This window comes from Triturus cristatus, chromosome 4_1 (assembly GCF_964204655.1).
Source record: "Triturus cristatus chromosome 4_1, aTriCri1.1, whole genome shotgun sequence".
Lineage (NCBI taxonomy): Eukaryota > Metazoa > Chordata > Amphibia > Caudata > Salamandridae > Triturus > Triturus cristatus.
Window position 1 is genome coordinate 1,292,584,928 of NC_140585.1, and position 10,679 is coordinate 1,292,595,606.

Genomic DNA, 10,679 nt, shown 5'->3' on the forward strand with positions numbered 1-10,679 from the left:
ACACAAAGTGAGAGACTGATACAGATATTTACATATTTAAACATTACTCACTAAGCCATGTATTCACTATGATACACTTAATCAGTCAGTTACACAATCAATTTTTCAAAAACAAATCATCCATTTAGACACTTATATACCCATTTATTCTTCCATCGACCTTGAGATATACATATATAAAACATATTTAATTTTCAGAAAAACACACATTCACTGGATGATGTCATCAGTGATGTCATCAGTGATGTCATTTGAGATGTCATCAGTGATGTCATGAGTGATGTCACTGACCATGTCATGAGTGATGTAATATGTGACGTCATCAGCAGTGCATTGCGGGCGCGCAAGTTATAGTTAGCTGAACTAACTATAACGGGGGAATTTCAATGGTTTTGTACAAGTGAAAAGTCCAGCTAACTATAACACCCCTGCAACCTATGGTTACAATTTTATTTGCATTGAAGACTCCATGCCCCAGAATGCACTAAGGCTAACTTGCACTCAGCGTACGCCTATTTGGGGCTGGGCTAAATAAAGTCTGTAATGAATCCAATGCAGATGTCAGCTGTGTGGTTTGTGGCAGCCCAGGAAGAAGGGGCCATCAGGCCTTGAAACGCGTCGGCAAACTGAATTAATTGATGGATGTGCAAAGCAGATTGCATTGTAAAGCCGGAGGGCGGTGTGTTGTCGAGTGACCTCTTGATGCTTGGGCACTTTGTTTGAAAAAATGTTCGCGCGGCCGCCTAGCCGTGAAGAGGAGCACCATCGTCATCCAGTGAGGAAGCGCATCGCTGGGTGAGAGAGGCTGAAGTTCCGCACTGTTCGGGATGATTTCAGCACAACACACAATATGCGAACCTCATCTGTTTTCACCGCCATCACCTTCTAATGGATTAAATAAGCCTTAATTCAACCGCACTTTTGAACTTACTGAAAGATTACAATTTTATTTGCATTGAAGACTCCATGCCCCAGAATGCACTAAGGCTAACTTGCACTCAGCGTACGCCTATTTGGGGCTGGGCTAAATAAAGTCTGTAATGAATCCAATGCAGATGTCAGCTGTGTGGTTTGTGGCAGCCCAGGAAGAAGGGGCCATCAGGCATTGAAACGGGTCAGCAAACTAAATTAATTGATGGATGTGCAAAGCAGATTGCATTGTAAAGCCGGAGGGCGGTGTGTTGTCGAGTGACCTCTTGATGCTTGGGCATTTTGTTTGAAAAAAATTTCGCGCGGCCGCCTAGCCGCGAAGAGGAGCACCATCGTCATCCAGTGAGGAAGTGCATCGCTGGGTGAGAGAGGCTGAAGTTCCGCACTGTTCGGGATGATTTCAGCACAACACACAATATGCGAACCTAATCTGTTTTCACCGCCATCACCTACTAATGGATTAAATAATCCTTAATTCAACGGCACTTTTGAACTTACTGAAAGATTACAATTTTATTTGCATTGAAGACTCCATGCCCCAGAATGCACTAAGGCTAACTTGCACTCAGCGTACGCCTATTTGGGGCTGGGCTAAATAAAGTCTGTAATGAATCCAATGCAGATGTCAGCTGTGTGGTTTGTGGCAGCCCAGGAAGAAGGGGCCATCAGGCTTTGAAACGCGTCGGCAAACTGAATTAATTGATGGATGTGCAAAGCAGATTGCATTGTAAAGCCGGAGGGCGGTGTGTTGTCGAGTGACCTCTTGATGCTTGGGCACTTTGTTTGAAAAAAATTTCGCGCGGCCGCCTAGCCGCGAAGAGGAGCACCATCGTCATCCAGTCAGGAAGCGCATCGCTGGGTGAGAGAGGCTGAAGTTCCGCACTGTTCGGGATGATTTCAGCACAACACACAATATGCGAACCTAATCTGTTTTCACCGCCATCACCTACTAATGGATTAAATAAGCCTTAATTCAACCGCACTTTTGAATTTACTGAAAGATTACAATTTTATTTGCATTGAAGACTCCATGCCCCAGAATGCACTAAGGCTAACTTGCACTCTGTGTACGCCTATTTGGGGCTGGGCTAAATAAAGTCTGTAATAAATCCAATGCAGATGTCAGCTGTGTGGTTTGTGGCAGCCCAGGAAGAAGGGGCCATCAGGCCTTGAAACGCGTCGGCAAACTGAATTAATTGATGGATGTGCAAAGCAGATTGCATTGTAAAGCCGGAGGGCGGTGTGTTGTCGAGTGACCTCTTGATGCTTGGGCACTTTGTTTGAAAAAAAAAAAAAAAAAAAATATATATATATATATATATATATATATATATATATATATATATATATATACAATGAAAGAAACAAAGATTACAGGGATGTTATAATTAGGATCGGATTTTACACACATAAAACTGTAGAAATTCAGCAGTTATAGTTACTTCAAGTAACTATAATCCATGCCCCAAGATAGGCCTGCAACACCACGTCATGTTCCGTAGCCCAGCTGAAGCTGTGTGGGTGTCTGTTGCAGGGAAAGCCTGGGCAAAGTATAGCTGGAAAAGAGGGCATCAGAATAAACATTTTCTTTTCCCCGACAGACAGCTTATCTTGCAGTGTGCTCAAAAGAGGCGATGGGGGGGTCACAGGTGATTCACGACATCCAGAACAAAAACCCCACAGTGGGGGTTCTAATTGGGCAAGCCACTGTGCTTCACTGATCACCCTTTGATTTTAAGAGAGAGAATGCTTGCCCATTAATGCTGGTATGTGAGACCGCATCTGCACTTTAAAGCCAATCTTTGACATCTTCCTGTGCTTCCAAGCAAAGAAGCAGAAATTCAGCAGTCCAGATTTTTCTATCAATAGCAAGGGGGAATGTGGGAATTTGAGGTTTTGGTTCTAAAGGTACCAAGTACTGACTGAAACATAAGGACATGCAAAATGATGTTGGCCAAATAATGGTGGGGTGAATGGATAGCAAAGAGGGCCTGTGGGTAGCAGACAAATCCTCTGAGTAAAATGTTCCTGGCTACCTGTTATTTTTATTGTTTGTGCAGTTTTTTATACGGCTAATCCGGAAAAGAGGCATCAGGGTGATTTACATGAGCACCAGATTGCATTACACAAAATCAGATGTGGTTTTTAGACATGGGGAGATTAAGTGACTTTCCCAGGATGATGAGCTGACCCGGGTATTTAAACCTCATCCCCCAGTTCCAAAGTTGGCAGCTCAGGTCGTTAGGCCATAACTCATGTGTCAGTATGGGAGTCAGTGGCGTCTGATGATCTTTGAAAGTAGTGGGCGTAATAACGCCCAGATGCTTACCCCATTGTTTTGAAATTTGCCTCACTCATACTCATTCCTGCTCACATTTAGACCCAGATTAACAACCCAAAAAAATCTCTATCGGCTCCCAATGGGAGATTACACTCAAAAGATATTTCAAACCAATCCCAGTGTTACCCTATGGGAGAGATAGTCCTTGCAATAGTCAAAAACGAAATTAGCAGTAATTCAATGTTAGAAAACGTAAAACACACCAGTTCATGTTCTACCTTTTAAATACACTGCACCCTGACCATGGGGCTGCTTTGGACCTACCTTAGGGGTGATTTTCATGTACCAAAAGGGAAAGTTTGGGCCTGGCACATGGGTAAACTGTCCAGGTTGAAGTAGCAGTTTAAAACAGCTCACACAAACACTGCAGTGGCACATCTGACACATGTTTTCAGAGCTACTCATGTGGGTGGCACAATCAGTGCTGCAGGCTCACTAGAAGCATTTGATTTGCAGGCCCTGGGCACCCCTGGTGCATTTTTACTAGGGACACGCTAGTAAATCAAATATGCAAATCATGGATAAATCAATGGCTGGTTGGCAATGGTAAAGTGTCCAGAGTTCCAAGCCAACAAAAACAGGTAGAAACAAATGGGAGGAAGAAGACTAAAAGTTTGGGGATAGCCCTGCATAAAGAACCAGGTCCAACAGCTAGTGAATCTGCACACCAAGGCCAGAGGCCTCAAAGCCTCAACTGCCTTTGAAATGCGACCCCAGTTTCCTCCTGATGTGGAGAATGCCGCCCCTTTGCCCTGAGGCCCATTTGGTACCAGGGTAGGCGGTAAATCAGCTATGCAGTAGGCGTGTTGCACCACCAGGCTAGTCATACCCCTAAGGTGGGTTACCTGATGTACTCCACGAAGATGAGTATTCATCAGTATTTACTGGCTGGTCATAAATCAGCTCTAGAATGTCTGCAAAAGGTGGGGAACACTGACTCTCAAAACATTAGGGATCCAGATGAGCTGGACATGCCCAATAATGAAGGATATACAGTTCAGACTGAGAATCAGAAAAATCCATTTCGGATCATCATGATGATTGGAGGCCCAAAAACAAACAATCAGCAGAAACTTGACCCGTCGGATTGTGGGTGAGGCCAATTAACAGATTTCATTTTGATGGGTGCCAAAACTGGGCTTAATGGGCCTCTTTCCTTGGTTAGAATGTTCCAAAGGTTTCATAGTATTTACCTTAAGGGCCTTAGGGTTGTGGTTGACCAGTTCAGAAAGGGGAATGGTTGTTGGGAAAGAGGTAAGCGCATAGTCAGGGGGCCACCACAAGTGCAAAAATAAAATTGGTTGGATATGCAGGGATGAAAGCATTGCCCCAGGTATTTCCGAATGGGTAAACTGACAGTTAATACATATGAGGTTCCCGGGTTGAACCATTGTGAAAAGACGCAAGGAATCCTGCACAAGCTAACTGCTATGCAAGCAGATACAAGGCTTCCGAGGAGACTCGCCTGATCACAGGATCAAATGGTCTTTTATCTAAAGTGTATACTCAACAATTCTTCTCAGCAAGAGGAAAGAGGCAGGTGTAGGTATTTTGGTCCACCAGTATAAAGGAGTGCTTAGAAGATTAGGAAGAAATGGATAGCATTTAAAGAGACCCTAAGTGAAGAACCCCTGACACTAGCATCAATGTATGCACTAAACCAAGGTCAAGGGGAGTTCCGCATTCACAAGCTTCAAAAGTCAATGGTAATTCGAGGTGACTTAAACCTAGATGCTTGTTTATATATCAGAACAAGGCAGAGGGGTTGCGGCTATTTCCTCTTCTGGACAGATACAATTGGAATATCTGGGGCTGGGGGACACCTAGAGGGACAGACACCAAATAGAGGTTGATTTATGCACTTCTTAATGACACACAAGAGTTACGCAAGAATAGGCTACCCCCTCCTAGATAAATGGTTGTTAAACAGAGTGGCAGGAAGTGGATGAACACCCAATTATACTATCATGATCTGGTGTCTTTGTAGACTGTACCTTTCTTCAAAGAACGGGCAGCATGGATGGCAGCTGCAAGACACTCCTGAAAGATCCCAAGCAATAAGCAATATAAAGCAAAGTATAGGAGAATACACTATACACAATGATACCAGTGAGATCAAGATGATAACCCTGTGGGTGCCGCTGATGGTTGTCCTTAGTGGGCAGTTCTTATCAGAAGTGACGAGGCTAAAAAAAATAAGGAGGCCTTGCAAGCCCACTGTTGGGATGGAAAATCCCTCTGTATAGTAAAGATGTGGACCCCTGCCCTAAGTGCCCCTCTGTACTGTTGTCTGGATCCCAAATGCTGTTTTTTTTGTCATAGGCGAACACACATCATGCGTGTGCACCATGGCATTGCCTGTCTCACGGATTGGCTCTTGTTGGGCCAGAGGGGCACCCAAAGCGCTACCCTCATAGTGGTGGAAGCCTACTGCCTTCACCAGAAGTTAAGCAGCACAAGGCTAGTGGTGGTGGCATACCCTGTAGTGATCAATAGTAGTGAATAGGAACTTTTTATCTTGTGTCACTAGAGTGAGATCTAAAGGTCCACTCACTTTTTAAAAAGTTATGCTGCTCTGTACTTAACTCACCCTTGGCCTACATCATGAGTTGTGAAGTTCTCCACAGTGCAAAAGTAATGATTCTGTGTTGGCTATATGTATGCGGGAGAGCAATACATTACATGAGAGATGTAGTGTTGTGTATTTTTTGCACCATGAAAGCATGTAAGTGTGCTAGCTAAGGGTGGGCGATAAACTCCCCTCGGTCGGCGGAGTTTCCTGAGTTTTACCAACTTCGTGCTCCACTTGCAATGCGGAGTTTCGGCAAAACTCCCCCAACTGCCGTGTGGCGGAGAGTATGTTCATGCATTTGGCTCGCCAATGCTAAGTTGGTGAGCACGAGCGAGGATTTGCATCTCCTAGTGTAATTTTGGTGCGTTAGAATGCCACCAGTGAGGTTTCTCCACATGGGAGCTTGCAGCAGGTCACAATCATTAACGTAAAGAAAGCTGCCACACTTGAGCGGTAAAAAGAAACAGCGAACTCTAGCGCACCATGTGGTGCCATTGGCACTGATTTTTAGCGCGGGACAAGGTCCTGGCGCTAAAAATTAGCACGATGTGCTGAATTCTTCACGATCATGGAACTCCTCAAAATATCACAGAGGTTTTATGGAACTGCGAGTTCCACCCATCCCTAGTGCTAGCGTGAAGTACAATACATAAAGGGTGAAGTGTTGTGGTGCACACACATAGTGAGTGGGTGTGCTGGCAGTGTGTGTTTTTTTTAAATGAGCACATTCTGGTTGAAGATAGGAGAGCTTAAGTACTGAGCAATGTGCGCAGATTTAGTGTGTGTGCTGAAGACATGTGTACATGCAAGGGTACAATGCATAGGAATATTCGTGCTGGACAGTAAGGATGCTGTGATTGTACACTGATTAAATGTGCCTGCAAGGATGCATTATTTGGAGGAGCCTGGGTTCCATTTTGTGAGGCCTATGCCTGCCTGGAGAAGACAGAAGTAGGAGAGGAATCGCTCCAGAAAGATTTGTGGTTTGCTATATATATATTATCTTAACGAGTAGGGCTGATAGCCTTGGATTAACCTCTTGATGCACACATCACTGTGGCTGACATCCAGATGTGAAATCTGGTCACTTCCATAAATTCTGTTGTGGGTCAATCAGCTTCAAGAGTCATGCATGCTGTGACAGACATCTATCAAAGAAATAAGAAAAAGGGGGGAGTGCCAACTTCAAAAGAAGTAGAACCTCAATATAAAACTTTAATAAGCAAGACCCTAAATCCCATTTAGGGTCCGGAAAAGGACTATAAGAAGGGGAGGATGAGTCCCCCAAAACTGGTCATATGCCAAGCAGTCAGACGGGCTGTGTGTGAAGGAGAAACTCTGCAAGACTTCTGCTTGTGACCAGGACTGGGGGCAAAGGCCTGCTAGTCTCCCTACTGGATGAGTGATATCACCCAGGACTCCACAATCACCTGGCCTGGAGCCTGGACCACCATAATCTGCCTGCTAGCCAAGACCAGTGTGCCCTGTGAGGGAGAGGCAAGTGTTGGAGGGAGCTAGATCCAGTGGAGAGCCCTGCACAAGGATTCCCTGAGTGAGGTATGAGGCTGTGCACCGATCGAGCCATTGCCCATGTGCAGTATCGGCTCTGTGACCCTCGCATGCCAAAACAGAACCGTATTGTTCAGAGCTGTACCATCATCATAACTTTATTGTTGATCACAAAGATCTTATAAAGTGCATCTTGGACCATACAAACATACATTAAAAACACTAAAAACATTTTTCTTCCTATTAACATAAAAACTGAAGGAGCAATGTAAAAAAAGGACATCATTCTATTTAAAAGCAAAAAATCTCATATCTATATTAAACCATTTAAAAACAATACACATTGTTTATTATAAAAAAAAAAAATACAATATACTAGGTATATCACGCAGGGCACTTTGAAAGGCTAATACACAGGGCCATCCAAAACTTAGCTAAGCCAAATACCCCAACTCTTCTAGTATCTGTACTAAGTGTTCTGAGCACTTCTAGGTAATGGCCAGGACCAGTGAGCCTTCAAAAGGGAGTAATCCACTTAGACCTCAGATTATCGTAGTAGCAGGTGGACTAGTGATTCAGGACTTCCTTTACATGCGGGGCATATGGCATTGGAGAGAACTTGGCCGCTCAATTAACTACAGAACACTTTGTTAGGGAGAGTCTTACACCTAACCTGAAGAAACAATTTCCATGCCAATGGCAGGACAATCTCATCAATGGTATCTACAAAAAGTGTATAGGATTTAAAATCTAAGAACTGTCGAGTAAGTGAATCCATAGGATTAGACACATTCTCCACCATAATAAATTCACAATCTATGTTATTAACCCTACTATTTATGATTGAGGACATCTCCTTCGGGTCAGTCCAATAATCTTCCATCCCCAATTTTCTGAACAGTTCCCTAGGAGAACAGAACCAGGAGTTTTTACTAACCCTGGGCAATACCATAAGATCCCTAAGTCCCACTCGATAGAGGGCAAGCTCCATGGTCGTCCAAAACATTAACTGCTTGTACTCTATCTTGTGAGACAATTTTCTATGGGCCAGATCAAGAAAGATAGGAGTCAGAGGAGAGCTAGCCGGGAGGTTGAAAAGGGATCTTATGAAACAATGTTCGGTCACAGAGAGATAGTCGGTGTTCCCACAGACTGTCCCCACAGTTCTGCTTCATAGATAGCTGAACCTAAGGCTTCTGTTTTATAGATTTCTAGTGCTGGGGTGACTTTTCTTGGCATGGTTCTTCTATGGATCTTGGTTATATGGGCAGTTTGCTGAATTGCAGAAAGATGTGCTTTCTCTATATGAGGGTTCCAGCACAAATTCGGGGTTAAACGAACCCCTAAATAATGAAAGGTAGAGACTAATTCAATGGGTCAATCTCTTAGGGTGCTTCGAAATACCATTGGAAAACACCATATACTTTGTTTTGAAATCATTTAGCTCAAGGCCATGCTCATCACAAAAATATTTCAAATCATTTAATAGCTGTTGGAGCCCTTGTGGAGACTTTGATATCAATAGCGTATCATCAGCAAAGAGGAGGGCAGAAGCCCTTCTCCCTCTGACTTTTGGGGCATTGCACCCATCTCTGTCGAGGGACCCTACTACCCCATTATTAAATAGTGAACACAGGGTAGGTGCTAAAACACACCCCTGTCTAACTCTACGCCTAGTTATGAAGGGCTCTGTTAGCTGCCCCTTCTCACCCACCTAACTTGGGGTTGTTTGTTGAATGTAATCGCATCAGGCTATCCAGTAAATTCGATAGGATCCCCATCTCTGCTAGCACCTTCAAAAGCTTACCTCATGGTACCAGGACAGAAGCTGTACGCAAGTCTACGAATGCTAAATACAGCTTCCCCCCCTTTAACTGAAACTTTTTTCCAGTAGATGCAAAGAAATCAAAAGACCTGGTCCAGGGTACTAATGTTGGCACAAAGCCCAGCCTGGAAGTCAGACAAAATATTCCCCTCTCAAATCCATGCCTGAAGAAGGGCCAAAATCTGCTTGCATAACATTTTCTGTAGGGAGTCTATTAAGCTAACGAGTCTGTAACCTCCCGGATTAGCCACGTCCCCTTTGTTAAAAATCAGTTGATCTCAGTCGACTTCCAAGACGAGGGGCTCTCCATACCCAAAAAAATGGCAAGTTAATAAAAGTAGCCCACACTTCTGGGTCTGCCCTGCACAGATCACTCAGGATTATATCAGGGCCAGGTGCTCTCGCTGGAATACATGACCTGATTGCTGCATAGGTTTCTTTGAGCGAAATTTCAAGGACTTCAACATTGCCAGATGGAGACTTATCCAGAGGGCCGCTGTCATCCTCGTCCTCCTCGGGGCTATGGGCAAACAGACCCCCAAAATGAGACACCCACTCCTCCGGCTGTCCAATGTACTCTAGGGCAGTCCCTGGGCCATTCTCAACTGTACCAGAAGTGCTTGCTGGGACGTACTAAGCTGCACCTCAGTGACCGTTTATGCAAGAGGGGGTCACGTGTGAACTGACTTTGGGCCAGTTGCGCAGTACTTGTGACTGCCAAAATCAGCAAACCTGTAGGCCACGAGGGGCCGCCATAATGAGGGTGATCGTGTAAGGAGAATCTAGCCCTGATAATGATTACTGCAGTAACCCCGCATGCAAGGAGGGGCTGCCGGTACTACTTTGGCCTAGAGTTTGGGTTATCGATCGCCCAGACCGAAGGACACCTGCTGTGACAGTGGATGGAGCAAGTACGCTGTGATCTGAATCTGACAAAGTCCCCAAAATTCACAGAGATGCCACTGAGGATGTTGCACCCATGTTGGAGCTCCAATTGGGAGCTGGTGGATCACACCAGCACCCTCTTTGATAGTATCCTTTTGTGTCCATCGAGCAGGAGCAGCTCTGATCAATAGAAACCAACTGCAGTGCTGTTCGGCAGGAAGAGTCTGCACTGTTGGGTGTTGCTGCATCTATCGTTAGTGGCACGAGTTCACTGTACAGGATTCGGACATGGAAGTGCCCGAGGAGTGGGCACTCGCTGCACTACTGAACACTGCCACACCACCGGAGCAGGCAAGACTGATACTTGCATTTGGGGCCCCAAGGAACTTGCCGCTAATGGTGATGTGGCACCAGAGACACTTTTGATGAATTCCTAAAGAGTCAAAGGGAGAACTCTTGAGCATGGCCTAATATTTTGCATTCCCTGGATGAGGCCATCAGTAAATGGGGAAAAACCTTGAACGTGTTATAAAAAGGAGGGTGGGACAGGGATTTGCCTGATAACTACTAGTGCCACGACCTCAAAAGGAAATTGTGTTATTGCTTCTGAATGCTGT